The sequence below is a fragment of the Gopherus evgoodei genome, chromosome 3 (genome assembly GCF_007399415.2).
Source record: "Gopherus evgoodei ecotype Sinaloan lineage chromosome 3, rGopEvg1_v1.p, whole genome shotgun sequence".
NCBI classification, from domain to species: Eukaryota; Metazoa; Chordata; order Testudines; family Testudinidae; genus Gopherus; species Gopherus evgoodei.
In genome coordinates, this window is record NC_044324.1 from 88,245,964 (window position 1) to 88,269,656 (window position 23,693).

A 23,693-nucleotide genomic window follows, 5' to 3' on the forward strand; every position below is an offset into this window, starting at 1 on the left:
GACATTTTCATGCTCTCTCTTTTTGCAGATTGGTCAGACAAAATCATTGGTGAGTGTCTTGGTAGCTATAGCAGTAATATGATGTTTTTCCCTCGCAGCTAACAATCACTTATTTCTGTCCTCTCCAGGGGCTTGGAAAACTCTGAATGCTGTGTGTTGCCATGCTGATCTAGTTAACACAGCCTTCTCAAGATCATCCGGTTTTATTGCACCAACATGTATGCCATTCTTGATGCTGTCCTTATAGTGCTTTCTGGTGTGGCCTTGATTCCTGTGTCCCTGTGCCAATTCTCCATAGAATTTTTTTTTTCTGGCCAGTCAATATTCAGGGATCCTAATGATGTGTCCAACACAGCGTAGTTGGGCTTTTATCAGCATGGCCTCAATGCTTATGGCATTTGACTTTTGGAAAACCTACAAGTTGGTAATTTTGTCCTTCCAGCAGATCCCCATAATGCGCAGAGAGCAAATATGAAAGGCCTCTAACTGTTTGATATTAATTTGGCATGCAGCCCATCATGGAAATCTGCTGGCAGGCTGGGACAGTTTGTTTATCTGCAGCGTTCACAGATTTGGCTGATCGCAGCTCCCTCTGGCCAGGGTTCACCGTTCCAGGTCAATGCGGGCTGCAGGAAGAAGTGTGGGCCAAGGGATGTGCTGGCCGCCACCTCCCACAGCCCCTATTGTCCTGGAACGGTGAACTGTGGCCAGTGGGAGCTGTGATTGGCCAAACCTGCAGATGCTGCAGGTAAACAAACTGTCCTGGCCCACCAGCAGATTTCCATGACAGGCCGTGTGCCAAAGGATGCCAATTCCTGTCAGAGGGGATATGGCATAGAGTGGTGAAGATGATTGGTGCAACATCACAGTTTTCTCCAGGCTGGTTGTGAGGACAAACAATTTTGATGCTTCACTGGAGTTCTCCCTCTGTATGTGCTAGAATGCATAATCATCCACAAAGAGTGCTTCTCTTCTTAGTAGTTCTGTTACTTTTGTTTTTGCTTTAAGCTTTGTAAGATTGAAGACTGAGCTGTCATTTCTGTATTTGGTGTATATGTCTTTGTTGAGACCATTTGTAGCATGGTCGAGAACTTGGGTGAAGAAGAGGTTGAACAGTACAGGGACAAGGACATAGCCTTGTTTGAATCCATTTGAAATGGGAAAGGAGTCAGTAAGATCTCCAATAAAAAGTACCTGAACTTGCATCTCTTCATGAAATAAATGAATGATGTTTGCTGAGGATCATCCATAATTCTTCTATATTGACTGTTTCAAATGTTTTTTTCAGATCAATGAAAACACTGAACAGCTTCATGTTTTGTTCAATACATTTTTCTTGTGTTTGCCTGATACTGAAAATCATGTCTATGGTTCTAGAACCAGGTCTGAATCCACACTGAGTTTCAGATAGATTGGCTTTTGAGAGATAAAACAGTTGGTTCAGGAGGACATGAGCAAAGATTTTTCCAGCAACAGATAGGAGAGATATCCCATGGTAGTTATCACAGACCATGCTGCATTTACTTTTAAATAAAGGAACAATTGTGGCATCTTTGAAGTCTTGTGGCATTTCTTTGCTGTCCCAGATGTCAGTAAGGATCTTCTGGAGTGTTGTTATACCTTTGGACTTGCAGATTTATATATTTATTCTGCTTTTCCATTTCTGCCTGAGGACTTTCCTAAGCTCATCAAACTTATTGCCTTTTCTACTTCTTTAAGTGAGGGTGGTTAGTCAAGGTGGAGCTGAATAGGCTTTTGAAGTATCTGATTAATAGCACTTGTTTCAATTCAGGATGATCTGCTCAGTAGCTGGCTGAAATGTTCAATCCATCTCTGTTTCATGCCATGTTTGTCTTTGATGACTGTCCTGCTATCAACCATCATGAGCAAACCTGTGGCCACCTTTGAAAGTCCATAGACTAGCTTCAAGGAATCAGAGAACTTCTCTGTTTAATTTGTTTTTGCATACTTTTGAGTGTCTTCTGCTACCTTCTCCCATCATTTATCTTATATCAAGTGTAGTTGTCTTTGTGTCTTCCTTTGCAGGTGTTTAAATCTCTCTCTCTTTGAGGTGGACTGAATATCATTTTGCCAAATATGGAAAGCCTCATTTTTTTCTTTCATATGCTCTATTAACATATTAATGGTGTTGACACCTCAATGGATGATATCATTACCTGGGGCTCAATGAAAGAGGAGCATGATCGTACACTTTGGGAAGTCTTGGATGCAATCAGAGCTGCAGACCTCAAACTAAATAGGGAGAAATAGGGTTACAGAATGGAATTTTGTTGGGGATTATTTCCAAGGGAGGTGTAAAACCTGATAAGAGGAAGATTGCAGCCATTCAAATGATGCCATGTCCCCACTCAAAGAATAATGTCCAACAACCTGGGAAGGTATGAATTTTTCAAGATAATTAATCTGAATACCAAAGCAGCAGCTTTGAGAAAACTCCTACAGAATAAAAATTAATGATATTGGGGTGCAGAATAGGAGGAATCATGGGAAGGTTTAAAACAACAACTGATACAAGAACCAGTGTTGAAGTTTTATGCACCAGGAAGGGCTATTAAATCTCAGCAAATGCTTCACAGTCTGGGATAGGTGAAGTGATTTTACAGGAGCATGAGGATTGTTGGCAACCAGTGCATATGTATCCAAATCACTGAATGAGGCAGAAACCAGATATGCACAGATCAAGAAGGCACTTTTGGTAATATTGTTTGCCTGTGAGAGAGATTCAATCAGTATATTTATGGACGGACAATGGAAGTTGAAATGGACCACAAGCCCCTGATAGTGTTATTTTGCAAACTGCTAATGACTGTACTTTAAGGATTCACAGAATGATGATAAAGCTGCAAAAGTATGATTTGGTTGTTACCTACATGCCAGGTAAATTCATGTTCACTGCAGATGGATTTTCCAGATCAGTGGAAAACCAGAGAAACCAGATCATGAAACCAAAGAAGACTTTAGCGGCAGAGATGCAAGCCTATGTAGATTTGATTATAAAGTCAATTCCCATAGCTAACAGGAAACTGCAACAAATAAGAGAGGGAATGGAAAACGATGAATTGTTGGGAATCCTTAAGAAGTGATAATTAAAGGATGGCCTGAAGAAAGAAATCCAAGTATAAGAGACTATTGGAACTGCAGACGTGAACTTACTGTGATAGATGGGGTGATTTTCAAGAGCAGTAATGTTGTAATTCCAATGAGCCTCTGAAAAGAAATGCTATTGAAGATCCATGAGGGTCATTTAGGAATTGAGAAGTGCAAACAATGAGGTGCTATATTGGCCACAGATCAACCATAACATCACTAATGGGTAGGAAACTGCTTTTTATGCTTGAAATACAGGCCATGCCAACAAGCAGAGCCACGGAGACCTCATTCAGTTCCACAAAGGCCTTACAAGAAGGTTGGCACTGATTTATTTACCTGGCAATCAGAGGTTTATTTAATAGTCACAGATTATTGTTCTCTATATCCAGAAATTTGCACACTGCCAGTATGAACAGTAAAACAATGAGGAGTCCGGTGGCACCTTAAAGACTAACAGATTTATTTGGGCATAAGCTTTTGTGAGTAAAAATAAAACCCACTTCTTCAGATGCATGGAGTGAAAATTACAGATGCTGGCATAAATATACTGACACATAAAGAGAAGGGAGTTACCTTACAAGTGGAGAACCATTGTTAACAAGGCCAATTCAGTCAAGGTGGATGTGGTCCACTCCCAATAACTGACGAGGTGTTAATACCAAGAGAGGGAAAATTACTTTTATAGTGAGCCAGCCACTCCCAGTCCCTATTCAAGCCCAAATTAATGGCGTTAAATTTGCAAATGAATTGTAGCTCTGCCACTGGACTCATCATTGTTTTTGTGGATACAGACTACAAACTGCTACCCCTCTGATACTAATAGTAGGTCAGTGATAGCTGGCATGAAGGAAATCTTCCCCAGACATGGAATTCCAGAAAAAGTCTTTAGCCATAATGGGGTGCAATTTTCCAGTGCAGATTTTAGGCAGTTTGCCATAAATTGGGATTTCCATCACAAAACATCAAGTCCAAATCACCCCCAATAAAATGGACTTGTGGAAAGGTCGATGAGGCCAGTAAAGAGCCTTATGAAAAAGACTTTTGACAGTGGGGATGATTTGATAAAGCTTTATTGGTTTACTGAAGTGCACCTCCAGAGAATGGCTTTTCTCCTGCTCAGCTGTTAATGGGAAGAAGGATCATATCTAATTTACCAATTACTGATAACCTGCTGAAATCTCATAACAATGAAATCATACAGAAGAGGAAATAAAATCAGAAGTGGAAGCAGAAATGATATTTTGACAAAAGAGCTTGTGATGTCCCATCTCTTAACCCACGTGAAAGCCACATCTGGATGGGGAAATTGCATGCAGGGACATGAATGTAGCGCTGGGGCAGGGGGTTGGGGTGCAGGAAGGTGTGGAGTGCAGCAGGGGCCGCAGGGCAGGGGATTGGTGTGCAGGAGAGGTGTGGAGTGTGGCAGGGGACTGACGGCAGGGGGTTGGGGTGTGGGGTGCAAGAGGCATTCGGGGTGCAGGCTCCGGCCCAGCGCCACTTACCTTGAGTGGCTCCAGGGTGGCAGCAGTGTGCAGCAAGGCTAAGGAAGGCTCCTTGCCTGCCCTGGCCCTGTGCTGCTCCCAGAAGTGTCTGACACCATGTCCCTGCAGCCCCGGGGGAGTGGGGGGTAGGGCAGAGGGCTCCAAGCGCTCTCCTCACTTGCAGGTACCTCTCCCAAAGCTCCAGTTGGCCGCAGTTCCCCATTCCTAGCCAATGGGAGCTGCTGGGGGTGATGCCTGCAGGTGAGGGCAGCACGCAGAACCCTCTGCCCTCCCCTCCCCCAGGGGACACATGGACATGGTGCCAGCCGCTTTCGGGAGTGGTGCGAGGCCAGCAGTGCTACGGGAGTAGCAATCCTGTAGGCCAGATCCCAAGCCCTGTGACATAGAGTCTACTGTGTAGGCTGCGGGACAAAGCTTCCCCTTAGCAAATGCAGCTACACTGACTGGCTGGTGTGACAATCAGGGTGAAGATACCCCAGTGAGAGAACAGTGGATTTGAACTCCCCAAAGAATAAGCAATTGAATTGATAACTGGTTGTCTACATGTTATTGTGTATAAAAATATGACAAGTAAGGATGGTATTCTATAAATGCTCATAATATTCTAAACTTGGTCATTATGAGATATGTATTCAGACTGTGGTTATGAATCTATGAACCCATGTAGAAATAAAACTGTGCTCACATAATTTGTACTTCTACCTTCAGTTCCACCTCACAACTGGGAGGTGGTTAGGGTAGCAGGACAGGGCTGCCTCCCCACTAGCTAAACTAAATTCAAGCACCTACCCAATTGTCCAGTCAAGATAAGACAATGATGGACCATTACAGTTAATGGGAAAGCACTGAAACAACTTGAGACTGAAAAGAAAACCCATGTTTTGTAAAACTAAGAGAGGAGGACATTTCCTCTATCATGAATCACCATAGTCTGAGAGATAGAAAACCTGCAAACCCTTAAAAGAGAAGGGATTTGAAGTGAAGAACATCCAGAAACTGAGGGCTAGCAACTGGGCAGAGTGCTGTTCTTGAAATACTGGATTCCCTCTAAGACATGCCGGGAAACCATTCAGAGGCAATAGGTGACTTATCTTAGAATGAGAAATTGTGTAATATAAAAGTGTGAAGCCTGAAGTTATGTCTCTGTTTGTTTAATGTGTAACTTGTATGTGTTTGCTCTCCTTTGAAATTTCCTCTTTAAACTGCTTTTTCTGTTAAATACACTTTTTGTTTACTTTTACCCCAGGCAGGGTTCTGGTGTGCAAACTGTGTGGAGCAGTGTGTGCCAAAGTGAACAGATAACTGGGGGAGACGTTTCACTCCTTCAGGAGTGATGAATCAGGAGGGAAAATGAGTGTCTGGTAGTTAAGAACTTGGCATAGATGGATTTGGGGAGACTTGGGACTGGAAGGGTTGTTGAAGTCACCCTGCAAGGAGTAACTAGATTGGTGGCAGCGGCGGATCCAGGCACCAGCACTCCAAGCACATGCCTGAGGTTGCAAGCCACTGGGGGCGCCCTGCCGGTCCCTGCGAGGACAGCAGTCAGGCAGCCTTTGGTGGTATGCCTGTGGGACGTCCGCCTGTCCCGCAGATTCAGCGGCAATTCGATGGTGGGTATGCCGAAGCCACAGAACCGGTGGACCTCCCGCAGGCATGCGGCTGAATCCGCGGGACCGGGGACTTCCCACAGGTGCGCCACCGAAGGCAGCCTGCTTGCCATGCTTGGGGAGAAAAAAAACTAGAGCCGCCCCTGATTGGTGGAAGCCAGAGTGAGGTCTTTCAAGCTTGTAGGCTGGCTGCTGGTGTCAGGGGTTTGAGCCAAAGTAGCATAGCAGTAAACACCCAAAGTCATAAGACAGGAAATGACAGAACCCCATATTGATCTGCATGATCCCTAAAACATTACAGCTGGCCTCCCACGGTGCTCATTGTTTGGCAGATTAGGTCAACTTTTAGAAGTAAGGATTCAGTGGCTACCAAAACATTTCTGATAATCCATTGATTTCAGTTGCAGGATTAAAAAACAACAGGGGATTTGAGGTAGGTGTATCCTCCATGTAGACAGGGATCTATCCATACAGAAGCAATTGCAGGAGTAGGTCCAAATATCTATCAAACAGCTAAATGCACTTAGGTTCTTATTTTCAACCCAGACAGTAAAATCTAACCAGTACTGTACTCTTTTATTCATAAAGAGAACTAATAACTTCAAACTTTTGCACTGTTTTATAGTGTGAGAAAGAATATATGAATTGAAGCTTAGTTCTGGGTCCATTGTTGTAACAGCAACTATTTGGAAATAGCAAACTAAAGATAAAAAAACCCATGCCTACAGTCTAAGGATATGTCTACACTACGAACTTTGGTCAATTTAATAGAAGTCGATTTTTTAGAAATTAATTTGATACAGTTGATTTTGTGTGTCCCTACTAAGCACATTAAGTCAGCAGTGGGCATCCACAGTACCAAGGCTAGCGTCGACTTTCGGAGCATTGCACTGTTTTAGCTATCCCACAGTTCCCACAGTCTCAGCCACCCATTGGAATTCTGGGTTGAGCTCCCAATGCCTGATGGGTCAAAAACATTGTTGCAGGTGGTTCTGGGTACATGTCGTCAAACCTCCCTCCCTCCATGAAAGCAATGGCAAAAAATTGTTTCTCGCCTTTTTTCCTAGGTTACCCATGGAGACAACATACCACAACAAGCATGGAGCCTGTTCAGCTCACTGTCACGGTATGTCTCCTGGGCGCTGCTGGCAGACGCAGTACTGCAGTGATACACAGCAGCATCCCCTTGCCTTGCCGATAGCAGACAGTGCAATATGACTGCTAGCCATCGTCATCGTCCTGTGGGTGCTCCTGGCTGACCTCGGTTAGGTTGATTGGGAGTGCCAGGGCAGACATGGGTGCTCCTGGCCAGCCTCAGTGACGTCAGTCAGGAGCACCTGGAAAAAATGGGAATGACTGCAGATCATTCTCTTCTTTAAGTTTTGTCCAGTCCTTCCTGGAATATCATGCCAATTGGAGGCTTCTCTCTCAGGCTGCTGTCCCAGTCAGCAGCACCGCGTGGTTGCACCTACCCCAGCCTACCTCTTGCTCCCATGGCTCATGAAGCCTGGACAGTAGTAAGGAGCAGTTCAACTATAGGCTGAGCAAGTGCATAATAGTGGTAGAGTGTGCCTTTGGACGTTTGAAAGCTCGCTGGCGCAGTTTACTCATTCGGTTAGACCTCAGTGAAACCAATATTCCCATCACTTGTGCTGATCAGCTCTCTACGCTGGCGAAACAGGAAATGAAATTCAATAGTTCGCAGGGCTTTTCCTGTCTACCTGGTCAGTGCATCTGAGTTGACAGTGCTATCCAGAGCGGTCACAATGGAGCACTCTGGGATAGTTCTCATAGGCCAATACTGTCAAATTGTGTCCACACTGACCCAGCAAGGTTGATTTCAGCACTAATCCCTCATTGAGGAGGAGTACAGAAATCGGTTTTAAGAGCCCTTTAAGTTGACAAAAATGGCTTCGTCACGTGGATGGGTGCAGGGTTAAATCGATTTAATGCTGCTAAATTTGACCTAAACTCGTAGTGTAGATCAGGGCTATGATTCTTAAAGCCATACTTCTCTACTTTTGTACATATAATTTCTTGTCATTCAGCAACATCACTATGTGGAAGAGAAGTTTTTTTTTATTTTCCCAATCTGGCTGTTTCCCCAAACGTGCTTACAGCTATTTAGGAGCCCTTTTCTCATAATGAGCAGCTTGTACAACGCAGTGAATGTTTTGAATATGCAAATTTCACATGCCAGTACCAATAATGTCATCACAAATATGGAAACTTAAGGTCTATCCAGGAGTTCTGTGTTTTACAGGTCATCTAGCTTAGCCAGCTGATTAAAAATAATCCCTAAGGATAGCAGCTAATTACTTGAGGCAGGATACTGCCAACATTACTCGTGCTCAAAGTACCTTATTCTTTAAGTAGTCCCTTTGAAATCACAATTGCAATCAAGGGCTTGGCTACACTCACACTTTACAGCGCTTCAACTGGGGTGTGAAAAAACACCCCCCTGAGCGCTGTAAGATACAGCGCTGTAAAGCGTCAGTGTAATCAGGGAAGCAGCGCTGGGAGCATGGCTCCCAGCACTGCACGCTACACCCGTAAGGGATGTGGTTTACATGCAGTGCTGGGAGAGCTCTCTCCCAGCGCTGCTGCTCTGACTACACTCACACTTCAAAGCGCTGCCGCGGGAGCGCTCCCGCAGCACTGCCACGGCAGCGCTTTGAAATTCCAAATGTAGCCATACCCGAAGATTTTACACTTTAAGCCCCCAGTCTTGCAAACAGTTAGGCACATGGGGAACTTTATTCATGTGAGTAAAGTTACATATATACTTAAATCTTTGCAGGATGAGGTCCTACATTACAAATCAAAGGCCCAACACTGCAAATAGATGTGCTGATATAGATCTTTATTCTCTTACAATAAATTTGTATAGGAGAGTGTACTTGCACTTGTCTATACTGCAGGTGAAAGACAAAACTTTTGTCGTTCAGCGGTGCTACCCCCACTCCTCCCCCCTGAAAGACAAAAAGGTTTTGTTGATGATATGTGCTGGTGTGAACAGCTCTTTGTCAGCAGGCGCGCTCTCCTGCTGACAACACTAATGCCACTTGCTGGGGGTGGAGTTTTTTTGTTGGCAGATGAGCTCTCTTTACTGCTGACAAACAGTGGTTACGCTGCACGCCTTTTAGTGGCACAGGTGTAGTGGCACAGCCGTGTTGCTAAAAGCTGCGTAGTGTAGACATAACCTTATTTGATCACAGTCTGTAAGGTATGTCTACACTGCAATAAAACACACGTGCCTGGCCTGTTTCAGCTGACTCAGGCTCACAGAACTTGGGCTGCATGGTTGTAGTCCGGTGGTCTCATATCCCATTCTCTAACCCAAGCCTGAACGTCTACACTGCAAACCCAACTCAGCTGACATGGTCCAGCAGTGGGTATTTTATTGAAGTGTAGACAAACCTTATGTACCTATCATGGGAAAAAATGTTGATACTAAAAGGCTAGGCTCTTCAGTCTAACAGACAAAAATATAACAAGATCCAATGACTGGAAACTGAAGCTATACAAATTCAGACTGGAACGGATAAAGTGAAGACTTTTAACAGTGAGGATAATTAATCACTGGAACAATTTACCAAGCGCTATGGTGGATTCTCCATCACTGGAACTTTTAAATTCAATATTGGATGTGTTTCTAAAAGATGTGCTCTAGCTCAAGTACAGCTATTGGGTTTGAAGTAGGAATTAATTCAGGGAAGTCCTATGTATTGCAGTTGTCAGACTAGATGATCACAAATGGTCCCTTTCAGCCTTGAAAACAATAAATCTACTTCCTCCTTTAGTCTTAGTTTTCTGGCTTATATGGCTTAACCTTAATGTTGCAATAATGTAATTTTTTCATGTCATTATGGTGGTATTTTTATAGACAAAATGATTTAGTAGGACTGCGTAATTTGTACTACAATATAATTTCTCTGATGTATAGTGTGCAGCAGCATAAGTAAAAACAACAAACTATCTTCAATTACTGAGAGAGAAAATGACTAATTTAGTAACACTTTAGCAAAACCAGATATAATTATGATATATTATTATTTTTCATAGTAGTGTGCTTTGTTGAACTGAAGTCAGTTAATCAAAACATGTCTTAAATCAGATTAAGTGGAAATAAATTGCTTAATTCTACCAACTTTGCACTTTCTTAATCAGTGCACTCCCCCAATCCTTTGTCTTCCTTTTAATCCATATTTTCTCACCTCTTCTGATAACTATATACCATACATTAGCTCACACAAACAAGAAAGAGAATAAAGCTTCATATACTGGAAAACTGATTATGGACATGAGTTAAGATAATTTTAGAAACACAGAACTAGACCCTACCAATAATAATTTGATGTCCTGCATTAAAAAAGAATGATAAAATCTCCTCCTCCAAGCTTGGCATATTTGCCATTAATTCCACCTACAGCACTTGCAGAAGACATTTAATTGAACTGAGCAAGTGAACACAATAAACAGACCAGTTCTCTAGTTTTTCAGAAGGGAGTATGTGTATGGGAATTGAGTAATGTCTATGTTGCAATGCTCAGTATTGTCAAGGTGCAAGCTCTGTTTTCAATCACAATGGGACAGGCTAAGTATGTGCAAGATTTTTGTGTGAGGGTGTGACGGATTAACATATGTTTGTATATATCAATATCAGCCTGCAAACGATTTTGTTTTGTGAACACCATTTTGACTGTAAATTGAACTGTCTTCACTTTTGCCTTTTTAACCTCCATATTGGATTGGGATATCTAGAAGATGTAAGAGATGCTGTGTGTCAACTAGCAGAGGATTAATAATGGTGAGGAATCAAGAGTCGTTAACCTCCATGGTCTTCCATTCAAATGGAAGCATTCTAGAACAGTGAGCAGGCTGCAGCCCATGGGAAAAAGTTTTCCATAGGTTCACTTTTAACAAAGCAACAAATCATCTGACCAGGGATTTGAAGTTGTTGAAGGTGGGTCACCTGACAAAAGGGGCTGGAACTACATAAAAGGAGCTGGTCTGTCCATTGCACTGGCTCTTTCTCACCAATGAGGAGAAGATGGCAATATTGGGCAGGAGAAGGAGGAAGCTCCTGGACCCTCAAAGAACTGAACAATTCCCAAAGTTCTCTGGGAAGTGTAAGGACATTGGAGGGAGGGTGTTGTGTGCAGATGTTTGTTATTTTCCCATAGATCTCCGTATATCTTGTGCTAGGTTCCTTTAACAATCACACAGTCTCTAAAGGGTGAAACAGTAATCCAGAAGGCCCATGGCTTTGGTGGAACTTTGTATTGTATATAATTGCTTCTAGGATGGCTTGGATGGGCCACCACTAGTTTCAGAATCTAGGTACTTAGACTGTGGAGTTCCATGTCTCAGGAAAAGCTGATAGTTAGAGCTGCACCTTGAGAATACCCCTTGAACTCCAGAGCTTGAGATGGTGACTGAACTCTGTCCAGACACAGTCATCCTAAGAACATGTGGGACTAAAGGGTTGGGTCTTTCAGTGAACATTCTCATGGTGAACATTCTCATGAGAGAGCTCATTGAAGGTTGTGACAGATGGATTCTTTGTCTCATCTCTCTCCTTTTCCTTTGTCTCCCTTTATGTTTTGTCAGGGCTTCCTTGGATTCTCCACCTCCCACAGCCAGACTCACACAGCACATTACAGTACTAGACAGTTACTCTACTATTATTTTCCATGTATTTATTGTGTACCAGGATGTTTGGAAACTAATTATTCTTTGCTTTACATTCTGAAGAGAAATAATAACTTAATGGAATGTCTTATGGAGAACATTCTTAAAAGATGCTGCATTTCTCCATGAAGTTTGTTTGAAATAACAAAGCCTTACTTTATGTAGCATTGAGGCATCCTTTAATTGCTTCTCTGTTGGCTTTATGATGTTCTGTGAATACGTTGGCTTTGGAATCTTTCCATAAATTCTCTATAATTCTCTAAAATCAATCCTAGAATCTTCTCCGATGCCCTAATCACTTGATGCAGGAAACAACAAGCAGGAAACAGCAGCATGCTGTTGCTGAAAAGTGATATTTTGGTGCTACATGCATATTCTCCAGTAATTCTTTCCTGCGTAATTGCTCATATATTGACTAGTATACAGTAGTACAGGGCTATCACATATGTGCATGCACACACACACAAACTTAATAAATATATCATGATGATACAGTGATCTTTTTCTGAATATTCCTCCTCGTTCCAGCTACTCTTTCTTGGTTCTTGTACTTGAAAAAGTTTGAATTTTCTGCTAACGTGGTAATGACATTTTTCGTTCCTTTCCTATTTTTTATTTCAGTTGCTTCTTTGTGAGCCTTATGTGCATATTCATACTTAAGTTGGAGAACAAGTGTACCAGGTGGAAGGGAAGTCCTAAAGGGTCTTGTGTGCCATCAGAGTGAAAAGTTCTGTGTAGTTCAAATCAAGACATTGCACACATTAGTAAACTTGGTTTAGTGAAGGTAAAAATAATCTGGCCATAGGGCTTTCAAATGAAGATATATTACTGTATGAAGAAGTAAAGGTGTCTAAAGTTAGTTAGTTAATTTGTTTACTTAGATTCGTACATCAACATATTTATATCATTAGCCATTGCACAGCACCCAATGAAGATGAGCATATAGAAATCTTTCTACGTTACCCATCACAATTTTCTGACCTGATAGTTTTGGGGAAAAGGTCACAGTGGCCAGAAGCAGAATCTTTAACAAATTATAAAAGGACTTTGGAGACTTAAGAGACAGAAGGCCAGATCATCAGCTGGTATGAATCACTGAAACAAGGGAGCTATGCTGAATTACAGCTGTAGGTTTGGACCAGAGTCAACATTAAAACAAGGGGACTGACCAAGGGCCAATTAAAACAAGTCTACATTTAGAAATCTGTGCAACTAGAATTCTAAAGAAAAATCAGTAAAGGTAACCTGTAGCTTTGCATGAAATACAGGGCCAGATGCTCAACAGCTGTAATCAGAATAGTCAATGAGTCTCCTATTAACTTCAGTGGCGTATCACAGATCGGCAATCTTTGGCAGGCAGCCCAGCAGAATAAGGCCCCTGGTGGGCTGGGCCAGTTTGCTTACATGCTGCGTTCGCAGGTTCGGCCGACCGCGGGTCCCACTAGCTGCGGTTTGCTGCTCCAGGCCAATGGGGGCTCCGTGAAATGGTGACCAGCACATCCCTCAGCCTACGCCGCTTCTCTCAGCCTCTATTGGCCTTGACCAGTGAACCATGGCCAGTGGAAGCCGCGATCGGCCAAATCTGTGGACTTGGCAGGTAAACAAACCGGCCCAGCCCTCCAGGGTACTTACCCTGGTGGGCCACATGTCAAAGGTTGCCGATCCCTGGTGTATCATCTGGCAGACAGGGGTTACTGTATATTCATATTGGAACAACAGTGAAGATATTCCTGTCATCATGAGTTTTGCACTTTCTCTCATTCCTCTTCAGCATCAGGCTATTGAGATGGCAGCATTAATTAATTTACAAAAAATACAATATCTGTTTGTTATTTATGATCCTCTTATAACAGAAATAAATAGTATACATTTTATTCCAGTGTTCCATTTAAAGCTCTGATCTGGATGAGGTGACAAAAGTCTAAAAATAGAGCTATATCAACTTGGCCGCCAGTTGATTAGCCCTGGCTCCAAACTAAATTATATTTTTTATCATATACCAGGACTTGCTGGTGAATTTCTGTGGATGAGCCCCGGAATAATGCCAGGACTGGTTTATTTGGTGCCTGGCTGTCACCCTGCACCCATCTTATCTTGTATTATTTATGGTTTAGCAATGTAATTGCAAAGTGATACTTACAGCATTGTACCATCTCCAACAATGTTTGGGTTCATCAACATTCAGAACTGTAATCTGTATGTGGGCAATTCTGTGCATAGATCAAAAGAGTGGCTTCTGAATGTGTACTGTCTCATTCTTAAATGCAAACATTTCAGGTTTGATAGAACTGGTCCTCTCAACAGTAAATTGCACAAATTTAGATTGAAGAATGAAATACCGATATTAGTCACTTTTATGCTCCATTTCTTCAATAAAACAGACAAATATATGGTGCTACTGCAGTTGGTTAAAGTAGTACAAAGAAAGTTAGCCACCAACAGTAATTTTGTTTTCACAGACTAAACAAAAATAGAAAACACTTTTCAGTATGTATGTTAATGACTATTATTCTTTTGGTATATTATGGTAGTGTCTTGAGGCCAGGACCGGCCCCAGCTTTTCTGCCGCCTCAAGCAGTGAAGCAAAAAAAGAAAAAAAGATAAAGCCGTGATCAGCGTCACTTCAGCGGCAGCTCAACCTCGTTGCTTCATTCTTCAGCAGCAATTCGGCGGCGGGTCCTTCACTCCGAGAGGGACTGAGCCACACACCGCCGAATTGCCGCCGAAGACCCGGACATGCCGCCCCTTTCCATTGGCCACCCCACGTACCTGTTTCCTTCACTGGTGCCTGGAGCTGGCCCTGCTTGAGGCTCTATTGTGCTAAGCACTGTACATAAAAGCACTGCACCCAAAAGCTTACAATCTAAATATACAAGACTGACAAACGGTGGGAGAAAAGAAGTATTATCTCATTGACCCATGGGAAACTGACATCCAAACAATTCTGTGACTGCTACATACTTCCTTTGTAACCTTGGGCTAGAGCCTACCACTGGATCCAGATTTGCTGAGTCCCAGTCCGGTGGCTTGACTTGATCATCCTTCCAGTCACTCAAACACCTGTACCTTGAGCTTGCTTTATTTATTGGAACAGCAATAATTTTGGTAACTGTGTGATATCAGAATGAAAAATACTGGCTATTTGAATAGCAACTGCTACATTGTCTTCCTTTTTAGTTGCTGTACTAAATCTACCATACCTCCAATAGGCGCTGACTTTTGTTTTTGCCAGTGGGTACTTTTGAAGAGATGTGTGTGTTTTTTGTGGGGGCACTCTGCCAGTTTTGGGAGGGGGAGGCTATTTTCAGCATATTTATACTCTTCAATTATAGTCTAGTTATTGAATGTGTATAGCACTGGTATCTTTATTATTTTAATAATGATGAAACTGTTATGAATTATATAACTAGATTACCATGAATTACAGTATATTTAAATCATTGCAATCACCTACAAGCTATCTTCACTAATGTCCCAGTTTAAAGACATCATGTCTCACAGTAACTTTCTGGATGAAATTGTCAGTAATCTTATTTACATCCAGTTCCCTGGTATTGTTTTGATACGTGATAAGGACAGCTACATTATTCAGTTGCTTCTGTCCCACTGATGACTGGAGATACTTTTTAAGTCTTTTGAAGCTGTAGAATGAGTTCAAGATGATAGAGGCACCGTGAGAAGGATTCTTATAAATTTGCAGTACTCTGGAAACATAGTTCTTCCAAATATTGCAAATGACTATAAAATCACTTTCTTGATGGGTAACAGCTAATTTAGGCACTATTATTTTGTATGAATAGTTGCGATAATATTTTGCTATTTGCATTAATTTGCATTTAATACTGAATTTCATCTGCCATTTTGTTCCCAAGTCATTCAGTTTTGTCACTTTGTAACTCTTTTCAGTCTGCTTTGAACTTAACTATCTTGAGTAACTTTGTATCATCTTTCAGGGGTAGCTGTGTTAGTCTGTATCCACAAAAACAACAAGGAGTCCGATGGCACCTTAAAGACTAACAGATTTATTTGGGCATAAGCTTTCGTGGGTAAAAAACCCACTTCTTCAGATGCAACTTTGGATCATCTGCAAACTTTGCCACCTCACTGTTCACGCATTTTTGCAGATCATTTATGAATATGTTGAACAGCACTAGTACAGTACACCAGTACAGACCCCTAGGAGACACCACTATTTACCTCCCCCTATTCTGAAAATGAACCATTTATTCATACTCTTTGTATCCCATCTTTTAACTGGAGTGTCTGGCAATGCTTTCTAGATCATCTAATGATCCTTAATTTAATTTAATGACAAGCCTTTTGTTATCTTAATCATCCTCCCTCTGTTTATAAACAAATTCCCTGCTCAAGGGCAGAAGTTATTAGCAGCAAAAAACTCATCACATTCCACACTCAAGCTCTGGCTCCTGAGTGCTGAGCACCTGCTATTTTTTTCCATGAGTTCTTGAGCCCCGATACCCATGGTATCGGCCCCTATGATACCTTCAACACTTTTGACATCTCCTGTTTATTCTCTCTTCAAAATATTGCATAGAAAGTGCCTTCTTCCAGGCAAACAGAAGCGATATTTTGGGTCCAACTCTATTAGGTGCTCAGAACCTTCCTTCCTTGCAAGAAGCCTCAGAACCAGTTAGAAAAAACACTGAACAACAATAACAAAAATTAGAGCACTGTGCAACTATGAAACCAGACAGCTATAAGTGCAAGTTGAATTGGGTCATTTCTTTGTTCACATTCCGGTTTCAGCTGCACATTCTCCTCTTTTAATGTAAACTTCTTCCTCACAAGCCATCTGTCTCCAGACAGATTGTTGATATAGCTCATGTGCAGAGCAAAAATGATGCCATTATTTCAACTGATGTTATAGTATGTTCAACATGGAAATTCTCTCCAGCTAAACTATGGATAATTTAATTTTAATTTTATTAATACCAATGACCAAAAAATTACCTTTAGCTCTTCCTGTAAAATGAATGTCCATATTAGACAGTTTGAATGAGTAGGGCTCCTTTTATTATTATTCAAAGGAGGTGAAAAAGATAGCCCACTTTATGTTTGATAACTACTGCATACATATTCTGAGCTTTTTTTTTTTAATAAACTTGTCCAAAATTTTATGTGAGTTAAGCTGGGACGTGTCACATCAGATTCTATCAGTCAGGTTCTGCTATGTCACATCTTATTATTGGATGTGACTGACATATTCCAGCGTGCATCAGATCTTGGCATGCCTGCCAGGGAACTTGAGCAATTAAAGCAAAATAAAACATTTGGACATAAAGATATATTCTTATGACTAGTCCTACTTAAAACTGTGGGTTTAGTGTTCTTTGCTCTAGTCTTCTTGGGTAATTAGGTCTTTGATCTTGCACCATTGATGCCAGAAAGAAAATTTCTATTGACATCCACGGTGCAGGATCAGACACTTATGGAGTAGTTTTACACTTGAAGGTCTAGTATTTCCCATGCCTGGGAAGGGTGGAAAAAGTAGGTTTTAACTGGGGAAAAATAGACTGTGGTCACATTCTACACTCAGGCAATTTAATATGCAGAGTAACTGTCCTGGCCTCAGTGGATTTACTCCACATTTTCACTGGAATAATCCATGACTTCTATGGAGTTACTCATGAGGATTCAGACCAATGTGACTTAGAGGAGAATTTGGCCAGCCACCTCTTACCTGAAACTAATGAACTGGCTATTCAGTCTAACCTTTTTGTTGTTCCTTTAGCTCAGTATTTCATTGTGTCACAGTACACTCTCATGTTACATCGGGAAACTACTAGTGCAGTAGGAAACTGCTAAGTAGGGTTGAGTTAAGTACTCAAATCCCTAAAAGCTTTGAAAATTTAGCTGCTTATTGTTCCACCTAAATGTGGAAATGATTAATATTCACAGAGAGGATTATGATTTCAGGTGAGGAATAAGCAGCAGGAGTAGATGGGCTCTCCTGAAACAAGATTTCTTTTTTCATGCAAATTTCCCTTGTAATTAAACTGACGAAGAAGAGATTACAAATTAAGTTAATTGCAATTTTTGGTGTTTCAGGTATGGGATTTGAACTGGGGGGGTACCACTTCCATATCCTGTTTCCAGGCTTGGCAGCAGTCCATCTCCTCCAAACCATGCATATAGTTGAAAGTTTTCTGTACATTTGCAGCCATTTTTAACAAGGTTGATAAGAATATCCTGCTTTCATTTTCACATTCATAGATTCATACAGGTTAAGGGCAAAAGGGGCCATTAGATTACCTGGGTCTCCTGTTTATCACAAACAAAAAATTTCACTCAGCTACCCTTGCAATGAGCTCATCATATTATGTTTGGCTAAAGCATCTTCCAGAAAGGAACCCAGTCTTGATTTGAAGATTTCAGGAGGTGGAGAACTGGATAATCTGTCACCTCCCTGGAGGGTTTGTTCCAGTGGTCAATCACCCTCATTATTAAAAACTTGCAACTAATTTCTAATTTGAATTTGTCTGGCTTCAGACTGGTATGTTCAATAGTTGTACTTATACATTTCTACCTTTTGAAAGATTCCGCCATTTCTTTGTAGTACTATTGTCTGTGGCTGCAAAGGCAAATTCAGCTGGAAGTAAAAGAATCTCTGAAAACTAGATTTTTTAAGTGTGTGCACCATATGAAAGGCTCTCCTGTTATATTAGACTGCAGACACCCTTAGTGTTTGGGAAATTGCAACTGCAGGCAGTCTGTTAGCTACCATCTACCAAATGACCAGCTACCAAATGACCCTTCGGTGGCATTTTTATAATGCCAAGTGTGCTCTTTTATTTTAAATATCGAATAGAGGGAGTGTTAAAATTTCAGTTGTACTTGGCTAGGGACTTGAACAACATATAATAATATTTCATTCTGTCATTCAAGAAAATTACTTCCTTCTATCTGTTAATATGTTTACTCTGAAAGAAACCTACAATGGTTCATATCTTAACCCCTCTATTTCAACAACCTACTTCAATGGAAGGCTACCATCATAATACCAACTAGTTTGTAACTGTTCTTTGATTTTTTCAAGCTGTAAGAATACTAACTCTCAGGTTAACCTCATTCATCCTTCTAGATTCTTATATGGTGCTATCAATCTGGTATATGACTCTGGTTTGCTTCTCTGCTCCCTCAGAACTCCCTCATTCATCTACTTACCAGCTGGAAAGCCATTCTTTCCTTCCAACTAGTAGCAAACGGCCCAAACTCCCCCTGCATTCTCTAGAAGCTGCAGTGGCAACATCTGGCTTGCCTGTGTAGGCTTCCAGTAGCCACAACCCTCAAATTCTCAGCTCCCACCAGCCAGTCTGAGTCCCTTTTCTGGCTCTCCTGAATGCTTTATTTCTTCTGCTTTATTTCTTCTGCTTCTTTTTGCTCTCCATCTTCCCATATATCACTTGCTGTTACATCTTCCACCCTTTCCTTTGCCTTATCACCCCAGCTCCTACCTTCTGCCCCTGCACACTACTTTCACGACCTTTCCAGTCTTCTTTTTCATCTGCATTTGGCTTCCTGCTCATCAATCTCCCTCCCCATCAGGTCACCTTGGTTTTATGTCAAAAGTTTCATTGAACATGTTGTGTAACTGTCAGCATTCTCCCTTAATGCTGGTAGATCATCTGTAGATCATCACTGCATCACATATCCTGTTGCATTGTTCTAAATTGGAGCTGCAGAATCAAATATGCTGTTCTACAAGATGAATAATAAAGAGGAATCTTTTAAAAGTTCATGTAATGTCTTTTACTGCATTTCTATACACTGCAAAAAACCCTTGATGGGAATTTTTCTGCTAAGAGCAGCAGGTACATAGGACTGACTGTCAACTACGTTGTATATCAAGGCAATTTTGTTTACATTTGGCAGCATTACTTTCATCCTGTAAGAGCCATTCTCCTGAGCCACAGTCCCTTCTACTGCTGACTGGCAATAGCACAGAGTAAATATATATGGATCATGGATAATCATCCTGGCAATAGTGGGGCTGTGTCTTGAATTTCAAATGAAATTGGTGCAGTCAAAGGGTAGAATCCTGAGCCCATTTGCACAGGCATGTTAGATCCAATAGCATCAGGAATGCAGAACTGGCACTCTGTTGTCAGCCCAGAAAGTAAACCCACACAGAGAGGTTGCCCAGCTCCAATTGCATCCTACTTCTATAGTGGGTCAGTAAATTAATGGGAGTTGTCTATAAAAGAGGATATGGCCAGTGTGTTCCATGTGTCATGAAACCAACTGCTCTGTTCTTGAAAGGATCAAGGACAAGTTTGTGACTCCTTCTAAAGTTGTCAGAGAGCTATATAAAGCTTAAACAGTGAGTAATTAACAGAATCATTTGGGAAATTAAAGCCCAGATTAAACTTTAAGATTTTACAAGCCCATAAATTTAAATGAGAACCTGGATTCCCAATTTTAAGTACGTTTATTATGTTGCCAGCAGCTTGGTACAATTGAGTAATCTCTTTAAATCAGATATGCAACAACTAATTTGGTTATCCGTAGCCAAATCTGAAAGTGGGAATGATTAATCTTGACCAGTTTAGTTACTTTGTTAGGAAAATTGAGCAACTCAGTCATGAAATATAATAAAAAGTCTGAAGTAAAGCTCATTTGTTGAGTAAACAACAATCATAGCAGCAGTCATAGCATCACAGCAGTCATTTGTCTGGGGTAATGGAGAAATCAGAATAGATGGGGAAACATTCTATTAGGGGGAATAGACTGAGGGTAGAAATTACAGTAAAAGGAGATCTATATTGTGATTTCCAGATACGTTTATTGAATTGCAGCAGAAATTTAAGATGGAAGATGCACAACAGCAGAAACCTCATGATCTGAGAAACTGCATTATTAATGATATTCCTTGCTCTTAATAGATTCTTTCATAGGCACTGATATTCTGTTTCTATAAGCACCTTACTCTCAATTACAAAATATAATCTGCCTTAATGGAGTTAAGTTATCCATATAATTTACTGGAATCATAAAGGCCAAATAAATTTGAGAATTAGGGGGAACAGTACTCAAGTCTAAGAATAAAAATATTGAAAAGGTGTTTTGGACACTTAAAGGAACACCATCAACTTCAATATTATGCTTCTGCCTGTAGACAACGTATAGACTATGTTTGAATATATTCCTGACTGAAAGAGGTTGGAAGCACATACATGGAAGGCACTGATACTATGACGATGGGCAGCAGTATAAAACCCTGAGATAGGAAACATATTTTTCTTTCTGTTGTGAGTTTATTTGCTTGGTGCACTGGACAGAGCATTGTGTATATTCAGTTTCACTCTTTCTTCTGTTTGTAAGTCAATGCCCGCTGTTATTTGTTTGAGTATTCATAAAACAAACATATTAAAAATATGTCAGACGATTTAAACAATTGCAATTAATTGTAAGATAAAAAATAGTTGTGATTAATTGCTGTTTTAATTGCACTGTCGAACAATAATATAATAGCAATTTAAATATATTATAAGTATTTTTGGTTATTTTTCTACATTTTCAAATATATTGGATTTCCATTACAACACAGAAATATTTGCCCTGTAAAAATGGTAAATGAAAGAAATAGTATTTTTCAATTTATCTCATACAAGTAGTGTAGTGAAATCTCCTTATTGTGAAAGAGCAATTTACAAATGCATAATTTATTTTTTACTTAACTGCATTCAAAACCAAAACAGTGTAAAACTTTAGAGGCTATAAATTGAAGCATGAAGGGGCATACAAAGGTTGAGCATATCTTGCAATGCCAGCTGCAACTGTGCCATGTGAATACCTGTTCTCACATTAAGGTGACATTGTAAATAAGAAGTGGGCAGCATTATGGCCTATAAATGTAAATAAACTTGTTTGTCTTAATACTGGCTGAACAAGGCTGAATTCACTTTTAGGCTCTAAAGTTTTACATGGTTTTGGTTTTGAGGGCAGATATGTAAATAAAATAAAAAAATCTACATTTAAGTTGCACTTTCATAATAAAGAGATTGCACTACTCATATTTCTTTTGTTTCTTTTTTACAGGGCAAATATTTATAACTAAATAATATAAAGTGAGCACTGTACACTTTGCATTCTTTATAATTGTTATAAATGTTATAATTGAAATCAATATATTTGAAAATGTAGAAAAACATCCAAAATATTTAAAATAAATTTAAATAGGTATTCTATTATTGTTAATAGTGCAATAAAAACTGCAAATAATCGTGACTTTTTAAAATCTAGTTAATATGTTTTGTGTTAATCGCTTGCATTACCTGTGATTAATTGATAGCTCTAGTAAAACCATAAATTTGCAAGTATCAGAGGGGTCACCATGTTAGTCTGGATATGTAAAAAGCAACCAAGGGTCCTGTGGCACCTTATAGACTAACAGACATATTGGAGCATAAGCTTTCATGGGTGAATACCCACTTTGTCAGACATATGTGGTGGAAATTTCCAGAGGCAGGTATAAATATGCAGACCAGAATCAGTCTGGAGATAACAAGGTCAATTCAATCAGCGAGGATGAGGCCCTTTTCTAGCAGTTGAGGTGTGAAAACCAAGGGAGGAGAAACTGCTTCTGTAGTTGGCAAGCCATTCACAGTCTTTGTTTAATCCTGAGCTGATGGTGTCAAATTTGCAGATGAACTGAAGCTCAGCAGTTTCTCTTTGGAGTCTGATCCTGAAGTTATTTTGCAGCAGGATAGTTACCTCTAAATCTATTATTGTGTGTCCAGGGAGGTTGAAGTGTTCACCTACAGGTTTTTGTATATTGCCATTCCTAATATCTGACTTGTGTCCATTAATCCTTTTACGTAGGGATTGTCCAGTTTGACCGATGTACAAAGCAGAGTGGCATTGCTGGCACAGGATGGCGTATAGTACATTGGTGAACATGCAGGTGAATCAACTGGTGATGTTGTGGCTGATCTCGTTAGGTCCTGTGATGGTGTTCCTGGTATAAATATGTGGGCAGAGTTAGCATTGAGGTTTGTTGCATGGATTGATTCCTGAGTTAGTGTTACTATGGTGCGGCGTGTGGTTGTTGGTGAGAATATGCTTAAGGTTGGCGAGTTGTCTGTGGGTGAGGACTGGCCTGCCTCCCAAGGCCTGTGAAAGTGAGGAGTCATTGTCCAGTATGGGTTGTAGATCACTGATGATGCGTTGGAGAGGTTTTAGTTGGGACTGTAGGTAATGGCCAGTGGAATTCTGTTGGTTTCTTTCTTGGGCTTGTCTTTCAGCAGGAGGCTTCTGGGTACACATCTGGCTCTGCTGATTTGTTTCCTTATTTCCTTATGCGGTTATTGTAGTTTTGAGAATGCTTGGTGGAGATCTTGTAGGTGTTGGTCTCTGTCTGAGGGGTTGGAGCAGATATGGTTATACCTCAGCATTTGGCTGTAGAAGATGGATTGTGTGGTGTGTCCGGGATGGAAGCTGGAGGCACAAAGGTAGGCATAGCAGTCAGTGGGTTTTCGGTATAGGATGGTTTGAAGTGACCGTCACTTATTAGTACCGTGGTGTCTAGGAAGTGGCCCTCCTGTGTTGATTGGTCCAGGCTGAGGTTGATAATGGGTTGGAAGCTGTTGAAATCATGGTGGAATTCTTCCAGAGTCTCCTTCCCATGGGTCCAGATGATAAATATGTCATGAATGCAGCACATCCCTCGGCACCCAACGCTTCCCTCAGCCCCCAGTGGCCTGAAGCGGCGAACTGCGGCCAGTGGGAGCCGTGATCAGCCAAACTTGTGGACACAGTA

The 23,693-nt window shown here is 41.0% G+C and overlaps 1 long non-coding RNA gene across 1 annotated transcript; it reads left to right on the forward strand.

The window, feature by feature from the left end:
• Positions 1 to 623: 623 nt before the first annotated feature.
• On the forward strand, positions 624 to 23,681 carry LOC115647498. Its single transcript, XR_003999335.1, has 3 exons — positions 624 to 640; positions 1,378 to 1,383; positions 23,593 to 23,681. It is a non-coding gene; the product is annotated as an uncharacterized LOC115647498 (long non-coding RNA).
• Positions 23,682 to 23,693: the final 12 nt, after the last annotated feature.